Source organism: Dendropsophus ebraccatus, chromosome 7, assembly GCF_027789765.1.
Source record: "Dendropsophus ebraccatus isolate aDenEbr1 chromosome 7, aDenEbr1.pat, whole genome shotgun sequence".
NCBI classification, from domain to species: Eukaryota; Metazoa; Chordata; class Amphibia; order Anura; family Hylidae; genus Dendropsophus; species Dendropsophus ebraccatus.
In genome coordinates, this window is record NC_091460.1 from 1,279,615 (window position 1) to 1,291,629 (window position 12,015).

Sequence of the window (12,015 nt, forward strand, 5' to 3'; positions counted from 1 at the left end):
TGGATGTGTGATTCATTCCCTGTGGAGCTGCAGGTGGATGTGTGATTCATTCCCTGTGGAGCTGCAGGTGGATGTGTGATTCATTCCCTGTGGAGCTGCAGGTGGATGTGTGATTCATTCCCTGTGGAGCCGCAGGTGGATGTGTGATTCATTCTCTGTGGAGCCGCAGGTGGATGTGTGATTCATTCTCTGTGCAGCCGCAGGTGGATGTGTGATTCATTCCCTGTGGAGCTGCAGGTGGATGTGTGATTCATTCCCTGTGGAGCTGCAGGTGGATGTGTGATTCATTCTCTGTGGAGCCGCAGGTGGATGTGTGATTCATTCCCTGTGGAGCTGCAGGTGGATGTGTGATTCATTCCCTGTGGAGCTGCAGGTGGATGTGTGATTCATTCCCTGTGGAGCTGCAGGTGGATGTGTGATTCATTCTCTGTGGAGCCGCAGGTGGATGTGTGATTCATTCTCTGTGGAGCCGCAGGTGGATGTGTGATTCATTCTCTGTGGAGCCGCAGGTGGATGTGTGATTCATTTTCTGTGGAGCCGCAGGTCGCTGTGATTCATTCTCTGTGGAGCCGCAGGTGGATGTGTGATTCATTCTCTGTGGAGCCGCAGGTGGATGTGTGATTCATTCTCTGTGGAGCCGACTGGGCCTGTACAGCACCTTATAGCGGGTGTAATGACTGGGCCTGTACAGCACCTTATAGCGGTGTAATGACTGGGCCTGTACAGTATCCTATAGCGGTGTAATGACTGGGCCTGTACAGCACCCTATAGCGGGTGTAATGACTGGGCCTGTGCAGCACCCTATAGCAGGTGTAATGACTGGGCCTGTACAGCACCTTATAGCGGTGTAATGACTGGGCCTGTACAGCACCTTATAGCGGGTGTAATGACTGGGCCTGTGCAGCACCCTATAGCAGGTGTAATGACTGGGCCTGTACAGCACCCTATAGCGGTGTAATGACTGGGCCTGTACAGGACCCTATAGTGGGTGTAATGACTAGGCCTGTACAGCACCCTATAGCGGGTGTAATGACTGGGCCTGTACAGCACCCTATAGCGGGTGTAATGACTGGGCCTGTACAGCACCCTATAGCGGGTGTAATGACTGGGCCTGTACAGCACCTTATAGTGGGTGTAATGACTGGGCCTGTACAGCACCTTATAGCGGTGTAATGACTGGGCCTGTACAGCACCTTATAGCGGTGTAATGACTGGGCCTGTACAGCACCCTATAGCAGGTGTAATGACTGGGCCTGTACAGTATCCTATAGCAGGTGTAATGACTGGGCCTGTACAGTATCCTATAGCGGGTGTAATGACTGGGCCTGTACAGCACCCTATAGCAGGTGTAATGACTGGGCCTGTACAGTATCCTATAGCGGGTGTAATGACTGGGCCTGTGCAGCACCCTATAGCGGGTGTAATGACTGGGCCTGTACAGTATCCTATAGCAGGTGTAATGACTGGGCCTGCACAGGACCCTATAGCGGGTGTAATGACTGGGCCTGTACAGGACCTTATACCAGGTGTAATGACTGGGCCTGTACAGCATCCTATAGCGGGTGTAATGACTGGGCCTGTACAGCACCCTATAGCAGGTGTAATGACTGGGCCTGTACAGCATCCTATAGCAGGTGTAATGACTGGGCCTGTACAGTATCCTATAGCGGGTGTAATGACTGGGCCTGTACAGCATCCTATAGCAGGTGTAATGACTGGGCCTGTACAGTATCCTATAGCGGGTGTAATAACTGGGCCTGTACAGTATCCTATAGCGGGTGTAATGACTGGGCCTGTACAGCACTTTATAGCAGGTGTAATGACTGGGCCTGTACAGCACCCTATAGCGGGTGTAATGACTGGGCCTGTACAGTATCCTATAGCAGGTGTAATGACTGGGCCTGTACAGCACCCTATAGCGGTGTAATGACTGGGTCTGTACAGCACCTTATAGCGGGTGTAATGACTGGGCCTGTACAGTACCCTATAGCAGGTGTAATGACTGGGCCTGTACAGTACCCTATAGCGGGTGTAATGACTGGGCCTGTACAGCACCCTATAGCGGTGTAATGACTGGGCCTGTACAGGACCCTATAGCGGGTGTAATGACTGGGCCTGTACAGTATCCTATAGCGGTGTAATGACTGGGCCTGTACAGTATCCTATAGCGGTGTAATGACTGGGCCTGTACAGCATCTTATAGCAGGTGTAATGACTGGGCCTGTACAGTATCCTATAGCGGTGTAATGACTGGGCCTGTACAGCACTTTATAGCGGGTGTAATGACTGGGCCTGTACAGTATCCTATAGCGGTGTAATGACTGGGCCTGTACAGTATCCTATAGCGGGTGTAATGACTGGGCCTGTACAGCACCCTATAGCAGGTGTAATGACTGGGCCTGTACAGTATCCTATAGCGGGTGTAATGACTGGGCCTGTACAGCATCCTATAGCGGGTGTAATGACTGGGCCTGTACAGCATCCTATAGCAGGTGTAATGACTGGGCCTGTACAGCACCCTATAGCGGGTGTAATGACTGGGCCTGTACAGCATCCTATAGCAGGTGTAATGACTGGGTCTGTACAGCACCTTATAGCGGGTGTAATGACTGGGCCTGTACAGCACCTTATAGCGGGTGTAATGACTGGGCCTGTACAGTATCCTATAGTGGGTGTAATGACTGGGCCTGTACAGGACCTTATAGTGGGTGTAATGACTGGGCCTGTACAGTATCCTATAGCAGGTGTAATGACTGGGCCTGTACAGGACCTTATAGCAGGTGTAATGACTGGGCCTGTACAGTATCCTATAGCGGGTGTAATGACTGGGCCTGTACAGCACCTTATAGCGGGTGTAATGACTGGGCCTGTGCAGCACCCTATAGCAGGTGTAATGACTGGGCCTGTACAGCACCCTATAGCGGGTGTAATGACTGGGCCTGTACAGTATCCTATAGCGGTGTAATGACTGGGCCTGTACAGCATCCTATAGCGGTGTAATGACTGGGCCTGTACAGCACCCTATAGTGGGTGTAATGACTGGGCCTGTACAGGACCTTATAGTGGGTGTAATGACTGGGCCTGTACAGCACCCTATAGCGGTGTAATGACTGGGCCTGTACAGTATCCTATAGCAGGTGTAATGACTGGGCCTGTACAGGACCCTATAGCGGGTGTAATGACTGGGCCTGTACAGTATCCTATAGCAGGTGTAATGACTGGGCCTGTACAGCATCCTATAGCGGGTGTAATGACTGGGCCTGTACAGCACCCTATAGCAGGTGTAATGACTGGGCCTGTACAGGACCTTATAGCGGGTGTAATGACTAGGTCTGTACAGCATCCTATAGCGGGTGTAATGACTGGGCCTGTACAGTATCCTATAGCGGGTGTAATGACTGGGCCTGTACAGGACCCTATAGCGGGTGTAATGACTGGGCCTGTACAGTATCCTATAGCGGGTGTAATGACTGGGCCTGTACAGAACCCTATAGCGGTGTAATGACTGGGCCTGTACAGTACCTTATAGCGGTGTAATGACTGGGCCTGTACAGCATCCTATAGCTGTGTAATGACTGGGCCTGTACAGCACCTTATAGCGGGTGTAATGACTGGGCCTGTACAGCATCCTATAGCTGTGTAATGACTGGGCCTGTACAGCATCCTATAGCAGGTGTAATGACTGGGCCTGTACAGCATCCTATAGCGGGTGTAATGACTGGGCCTGTACATTATCCTATAGCGGTGTAATGACTGGGCCTGTACAGTATCCTATAGCGGGTGTAATGACTGGGCCTGTGCAGCACCCTATAGCAGGTGTAATGACTGGGCCTGTACAGTATCCTATAGCGGGTGTAATGACTGGGCCTGTACAGTATCCTATAGCGGGTGTAATGACTGGGCCTGTGCAGCACCCTATAGCAGGTGTAATGACTGGGCCTGTACAGCATCCTATAGCGGGTGTAATGACTGGGCCTGTACATTATCCTATAGCGGTGTAATGACTGGGCCTGTACAGCACCTTATAGCGGGTGTAATGACTGGGCCTGTGCAGCACCCTATAGCAGGTGTAATGACTGGGCCTGTACAGCACCCTATAGCGGTGTAATGACTGGGCCTGTACAGGACCCTATAGTGGGTGTAATGACTGGGCCTGTACAGCACCTTATAGTGGGTGTAATGACTGGGCCTGTACAGCACCTTATAGCGGTGTAATGACTGGGCCTGTACAGCACCTTATAGCGGTGTAATGACTGGGCCTGTACAGCACCCTATAGCAGGTGTAATGACTGGGCCTGTACAGTATCCTATAGCAGGTGTAATGACTGGGCCTGTACAGTATCCTATAGCGGGTGTAATGACTGGGCCTGTACAGCACCCTATAGCAGGTGTAATGACTGGGCCTGTACAGTATCCTATAGCGGGTGTAATGACTGGGCCTGTGCAGCACCCTATAGCGGGTGTAATGACTGGGCCTGTACAGTATCCTATAGCAGGTGTAATGACTGGGCCTGCACAGGACCCTATAGCGGGTGTAATGACTGGGCCTGTACAGGACCTTATACCAGGTGTAATGACTGGGCCTGTACAGCATCCTATAGCGGGTGTAATGACTGGGCCTGTACAGCACCCTATAGCAGGTGTAATGACTGGGCCTGTACAGCATCCTATAGCAGGTGTAATGACTGGGCCTGTACAGTATCCTATAGCGGGTGTAATGACTGGGCCTGTACAGCATCCTATAGCAGGTGTAATGACTGGGCCTGTACAGTATCCTATAGCGGGTGTAATAACTGGGCCTGTACAGTATCCTATAGCGGGTGTAATGACTGGGCCTGTACAGCACTTTATAGCAGGTGTAATGACTGGGCCTGTACAGCACCCTATAGCGGGTGTAATGACTGGGCCTGTACAGTATCCTATAGCAGGTGTAATGACTGGGCCTGTACAGCACCCTATAGCGGTGTAATGACTGGGTCTGTACAGCACCTTATAGCGGGTGTAATGACTGGGCCTGTACAGTACCCTATAGCAGGTGTAATGACTGGGCCTGTACAGTACCCTATAGCGGGTGTAATGACTGGGCCTGTACAGCACCCTATAGCGGTGTAATGACTGGGCCTGTACAGGACCCTATAGCGGGTGTAATGACTGGGCCTGTACAGTATCCTATAGCGGTGTAATGACTGGGCCTGTACAGTATCCTATAGCGGTGTAATGACTGGGCCTGTACAGCATCTTATAGCAGGTGTAATGACTGGGCCTGTACAGTATCCTATAGCGGTGTAATGACTGGGCCTGTACAGCACTTTATAGCGGGTGTAATGACTGGGCCTGTACAGTATCCTATAGCGGTGTAATGACTGGGCCTGTACAGTATCCTATAGCGGGTGTAATGACTGGGCCTGTACAGCACCCTATAGCAGGTGTAATGACTGGGCCTGTACAGTATCCTATAGCGGGTGTAATGACTGGGCCTGTACAGCATCCTATAGCGGGTGTAATGACTGGGCCTGTACAGCATCCTATAGCAGGTGTAATGACTGGGCCTGTACAGCACCCTATAGCGGGTGTAATGACTGGGCCTGTACAGCATCCTATAGCAGGTGTAATGACTGGGTCTGTACAGCACCTTATAGCGGGTGTAATGACTGGGCCTGTACAGCACCTTATAGCGGGTGTAATGACTGGGCCTGTACAGTATCCTATAGTGGGTGTAATGACTGGGCCTGTACAGGACCTTATAGTGGGTGTAATGACTGGGCCTGTACAGTATCCTATAGCGGGTGTAATGACTGGGCCTGTACAGGACCTTATAGCAGGTGTAATGACTGGGCCTGTACAGTATCCTATAGCGGGTGTAATGACTGGGCCTGTACAGCACCTTATAGCGGGTGTAATGACTGGGCCTGTGCAGCACCCTATAGCAGGTGTAATGACTGGGCCTGTACAGCACCCTATAGCGGGTGTAATGACTGGGCCTGTACAGTATCCTATAGCGGTGTAATGACTGGGCCTGTACAGCATCCTATAGCGGTGTAATGACTGGGCCTGTACAGCACCCTATAGTGGGTGTAATGACTGGGCCTGTACAGGACCTTATAGTGGGTGTAATGACTGGGCCTGTACAGCACCCTATAGCGGTGTAATGACTGGGCCTGTACAGTATCCTATAGCAGGTGTAATGACTGGGCCTGTACAGGACCCTATAGCGGGTGTAATGACTGGGCCTGTACAGTATCCTATAGCAGGTGTAATGACTGGGCCTGTACAGCATCCTATAGCGGGTGTAATGACTGGGCCTGTACAGCACCTTATAGCGGGTGTAATGACTGGGCCTGTACAGGACCCTATAGCAGGTGTAATGACTGGGCCTGTACAGGACCTTATAGCGGGTGTAATGACTAGGTCTGTACAGCATCCTATAGCGGGTGTAATGACTGGGCCTGTACAGTATCCTATAGCGGGTGTAATGACTGGGCCTGTACAGGACCCTATAGCGGGTGTAATGACTGGGCCTGTACAGTATCCTATAGCGGGTGTAATGACTGGGCCTGTACAGAACCCTATAGCGGTGTAATGACTGGGCCTGTACAGTACCTTATAGCGGTGTAATGACTGGGCCTGTACAGCATCCTATAGCTGTGTAATGACTGGGCCTGTACAGCACCTTATAGCGGGTGTAATGACTGGGCCTGTACAGCATCCTATAGCTGTGTAATGACTGGGCCTGTACAGCATCCTATAGCAGGTGTAATGACTGGGCCTGTACAGCATCCTATAGCGGGTGTAATGACTGGGCCTGTACATTATCCTATAGCGGTGTAATGACTGGGCCTGTACAGTATCCTATAGCGGGTGTAATGACTGGGCCTGTGCAGCACCCTATAGCAGGTGTAATGACTGGGCCTGTACAGTATCCTATAGCGGGTGTAATGACTGGGCCTGTACAGTATCCTATAGCGGGTGTAATGACTGGGCCTGTGCAGCACCCTATAGCAGGTGTAATGACTGGGCCTGTACAGTATCCTATAGCAGGTGTAATGACTGGGCCTGTACAGCACCTTATAGCGGGTGTAATGACTGGGCCTGTACAGCACCTTATAGCAGGTGTAATGACTGGGCCTGTACAGCACCCTATAGCAGGTGTAATGACTGGGCCTGTACAGCACCCTATAGCAGGTGTAATGACTGGGCCTGTACAGTATCCTATAGCAGGTGTAATGACTGGGCCTGTACAGTATCCTATAGCAGGTGTAATGACTGGGCCTGTACAGCACCTTATAGCGGGTGTAATGACTGGGCCTGTACAGGACCCTATAGCGGGTGTAATGACTGGGCCTGTACAGGACCCTATAGCAGGTGTAATGACTGGGCCTGTACAGCACCTTATAGCGGGTGTAATGACTGGGCCTGTACAGCACCTTATAGCGGGTGTAATGACTGGGCCTGTACAGTATCCTATAGCAGGTGTAATGACTGGGCCTGTACAGTATCCTATAGCGGGTGTAATGACTGGGCCTGTACAGCACCTTATAGCGGGTGTAATGACTGGGCCTGTACAGCACCTTATAGCGGGTGTAATGACTGGGCCTGTACAGCACCCTATAGCGGGTGTAATGACTGGGCCTGTACAGCACCCTATAGCGGGTGTAATGACTGGGCCTGTACAGCACCCTATAGCGGGTGTAATGACTGGGCCTGTACAGTACCCTATAGCGGGTGTAATGACTGGGCCTGTACAGCACCCTATAGCAGGTGTAATGACTGGGCCTGTACAGTATCCTATAGCAGGTGTAATGACTGGGCCTGTACAGGACCCTATAGCAGGTGTAATGACTGGGCCTGTACAGCACCCTATAGCGGGTGTAATGACTGGGCCTGTACAGCATCCTATAGCAGGTGTAATTACTGGGCCTGTACAGCACCTTATAGCGGGTGTAATGACTGGGCCTGTACAGCACCCTATAGCGGGTATAATGACTGGGCCTGTACAGGACCCTATAGCGGGTGTAATGACTGGGCCTGTACAGCACCTTATAGCGGTGTAATGACTGGGCCTGTACAGCATCCTATAGCGGGTGTAATGACTGGGCCTGTACAGCACCTTATAGTGGGTGTAATGACTGGGCCTGTACAGCACCCTATAGCGGTGTAATGACTGGGCCTGTACAGGACCCTATACCAGGTGTAATGACTGGGCCTGTACAGTATCCTATAGCGGTGTAATGACTGGGCCTGTACAGCACCTTATAGCGGTGTAATGACTGGGCCTGTACAGGACCCTATAGCGGGTGTAATGACTGGGCCTGTACAGGACCCTATAGCGGGTGTAATGACTGGGCCTGTACAGCACCCTATAGCGGGTGTAATGACTGGGCCTGTACAGCACCTTATAACAGGTGTAATGACTGGGCCTGTACAGCACCTTATAGCGGTGTAATGACTGGGCCTGTACAGGACCCTATAGCGGGTGTAATGACTGGGCCCTATAGCGGGTGTAATGACTGGGCCTGTACAGCATCCTATAGAGGTGTAATGACTGGGCCTGTACAGCACCTTATAGCGGTGTAATGACTGGGCCCGTGTGTAAGGATTGGTATAGATGTTATTTTGGGCATGTTATCTGATCCATGTCTTATAATGTTCCTTGCATTTACCATAGTTCATCCATGTTTTTTCAGCTACTACTATGCTGTAGTTAGGTGGCTGCTGCTCATTGTTTTAACTGGCTGCTTATGGAAATGGATGGACCCTACACACCTTTTTTTTTTTTTTTTTTTTATTAAAATGAAAAGTGTAGGGTCCCCCTCCCATTTCCATGACCAGCCAGGTTCAAAAAAAAAAATAAAAACAGCGGCGGCCTAGTTGTACCAGGGTGGGAATGTGCATCTATTTTGGCCCTCCCCAGCCTAATAACACCAGCCTGCCACCATCCAGTCCAGGAACACCTTCTTATTCTGTGGGACTAGTGGCACCCGATTCTTCACAGGACCAGGTACCGGCGATGGCTTCCACTACTAAGCCTGTAAACATAGGACCAAAAAAATAAAATCTCGATTTTTTTTCGACATTTTTTGGGGAAAATTCTCGCTTTTTCTCCTTGCAGCGTCAGATACTATTTTAATGACGTTTGTGAGAACTGTATTGCTTCCCAGTGTAACAGCGCTCCCCCCTGTGCCCCCATGTAGTAGACAAGCCCCCTCTGTGCCCCATATCATATAGGAAATCTTTGTGCCTCCATCTAGGTAGGGTGTAATAATACAGGAACAGATGAGGGGTGTAGTAGTAGTAGTAGTAATAATACAGGTACAGATGAGGGGTGTAGTAGTAGTAGTAGTAATAATACAGGAACAGATGAGGGGTGTAGTAGTAGTAATACAGGTACAGATGAGGGGTGTAGTAGTAGTAGTAGTAATAATACAGGAACAGATGAGGGGTGTAGTAGTAGTAGTAATAATACAGGAACAGATGAGGGGTGTAGTAGTAGTAGTAATAATACAGGTATAGATGAGGGGTGTAGTAGTAGTAGTAATAATACAGGGACAGATGAGGGGTGTAGTAGTAGTAATACAGGAACAGATGAGGGGTGTAGTAGTAGTAATAATACAGGAACAGATGAGGGGTGTAGTAGTAGTACAGGTATAGATGGGGGGTGTAGTAGTACAGGTACAGATGAGGGGTGTAGTAGTAGTACAGGTATAGATGAGGGGTGTAGTAGTAGTAATAATACAGGAACAGATGAGGGGTGTAGTAGTCGTACAGGTATAGATGAGGGGTGTAGTAGTAGTAGTACAGGTATAGATGGGGGTGTAGTAGTAGTAGTAGTACAGGTATAGATGAGGGGTGTAGTAGTAGTAGTACAGGTATAGATGGGGGTGTAGTAGTAGTAGTACAGGTATAGATGAGGGGTGTAGTAGTAGTAGTAGTACAGGTATAGATGAGGGATGTAGTAGTAGTATAGGTATAGATGAGGGGTGTAATAGTAGTACAGGTATAGATGAGGGGTGTAGTAGTAGTATAGGTATAGATGAGGGGTGTAGTAGCAGTAATAATACAGGAACAGATGAGGGGTGTAATAGTAGTACAGGTATAGATGAGGGGTGTAGTAGTAGTAATAATACAGGAACAGATGAGGGGTGTAGTAGTCGTACAGGTATAGATGAGGGGTGTAGTAGTAGTAGTAATAATACAGGAACAGATGAGGGGTGTAGTAGTAGTAATAATACAGGAACAGATGAGGGGTGTAGTAGTAGTAATAATAATACAGGAACAGATGAGGGGTGTAGTAGTAGTAGTAATAATACAGGAACAGATGAGGGGTGTAGTAGTAGTAGTAATAATACAGGAACAGATGAGGGGTGTAGTAGTAGTAGTAATAATACAGGAACAGATGAGGGGTGTAGTAGTAGTAGTAATAATACAGGAACAGATGAGGGGTGTAGTAGTAGTAGTAATAATACAGGAACAGATGAGGGGTGTAGTAGTAGTAATACAGGAACAGATGAGGGGTGTAGTAGTAGTAATAATACAGGAACAGATGAGGGGTGTAGTAGTAGTACAGGTATAGATGGGGGGTGTAGTAGTACAGGTACAGATGAGGGGTGTAGTAGTAGTACAGGTATAGATGAGGGGTGTAGTAGTAGTATAGGTATAGATGAGGGGTGTAGTAGCAGTAATAATACAGGAACAGATGAGGGGTGTAATAGTAGTACAGGTATAGATGAGGGGTGTAGTAGTAGTAATAATACAGGAACAGATGAGGGGTGTAATAGTAGTACAGGTATAGATGAGGGGTGTAGTAGTAGTAATAATACAGGAACAGATGAGGGGTGTAGTAGTCGTACAGGTATAGATGAGGGGTGTAGTAGTAGTAGTACAGGTATAGATGGGGGTGTAGTAGTAGTAGTAGTACAGGTATAGATGAGGGGTGTAGTAGTAGTAGTAGTACAGGTATAGATGAGGGATGTAGTAGTAGTATAGGTATAGATGAGGGGTGTAATAGTAGTACAGGTATAGATGAGGGGTGTAGTAGTAGTACAGGTATAGATGAGGGGTGTAGTAGCAGTAATAATACAGGAACAGATGAGGGGTGTAATAGTAGTACAGGTATAGATGAGGGGTGTAGTAGTAGTAGTAATAATACAGGAACAGATGAGGGGTGTAGTAGTAGTAGTAATAATACAGGAACAGATGAGGGGTGTAGTAGTAGAAGTAATAATACAGGAACAGATGAGGGGTGTAGTAGTAGTACAGGTATAGATGAGGGGTGTAGTAGTAGTAGTAGTACAGGTACAGATGAGGGGTGTAGTAGTAGTACAGGTATAGATGAGGGGTGTAGTAGTAGTAGTACAGGTATAGATGAGGGGTGTAGTAGTAGTAGTAGTACAGGTATAGATGAGGGGTGTAGTAGTAGTACAGGTATAGATGAGGGGTGTAGTAGTAGTATAGGTATAGATGAGGGGTGTAGTAGCAGTAATAATACAGGAACAGATGAGGGGTGTAATAGTAGTACAGGTATAGATGAGGGGTGTAGTAGTAGTAATAATACAGGAACAGATGAGGGGTGTAGTAGTCGTACAGGTATAGATGAGGGGTGTAGTAGTAGTAGTACAGGTATAGATGGGGGTGTAGTAGTAGTAGTAGTACAGGTATAGATGAGGGGTGTAGTAGTAGTAGTAGTACAGGTATAGATGAGGGATGTAGTAGTAGTATAGGTATAGATGAGGGGTGTAATAGTAGTAGTACAGGTATAGATGAGGGGTGTAGTAGTAGTAATAATACAGGAACAGATGAGGGGTGTAGTAGTCGTACAGGTAAAGATGAGGGGTGTAGTAGTAGTACAGGTATAGATGGGGGTGTAGTAGTAGTAGTAGTACAGGTATAGATGAGGGGTGTAGTAGTAGTAGTAGTACAGGTATAGATGAGGGGTGTAATAGTAGTACAGGAACAGATGAGGGGTGTAGTAGCAGTAATAATACAGGAACAGATGAGGGGTGTAATAGTAGTACAGGT

At 48.7% G+C, this 12,015-nt stretch overlaps 1 protein-coding gene across 1 annotated transcript in view; it reads right to left on the minus strand.

The window, feature by feature from the left end:
- The window catches only part of LOC138797158 (zinc finger protein ZFP2-like), a 427,215-nt gene that overhangs the window by 302,292 nt on the left and 112,908 nt on the right, over positions 1–12,015 (minus strand). The window lies entirely within an intron of this gene.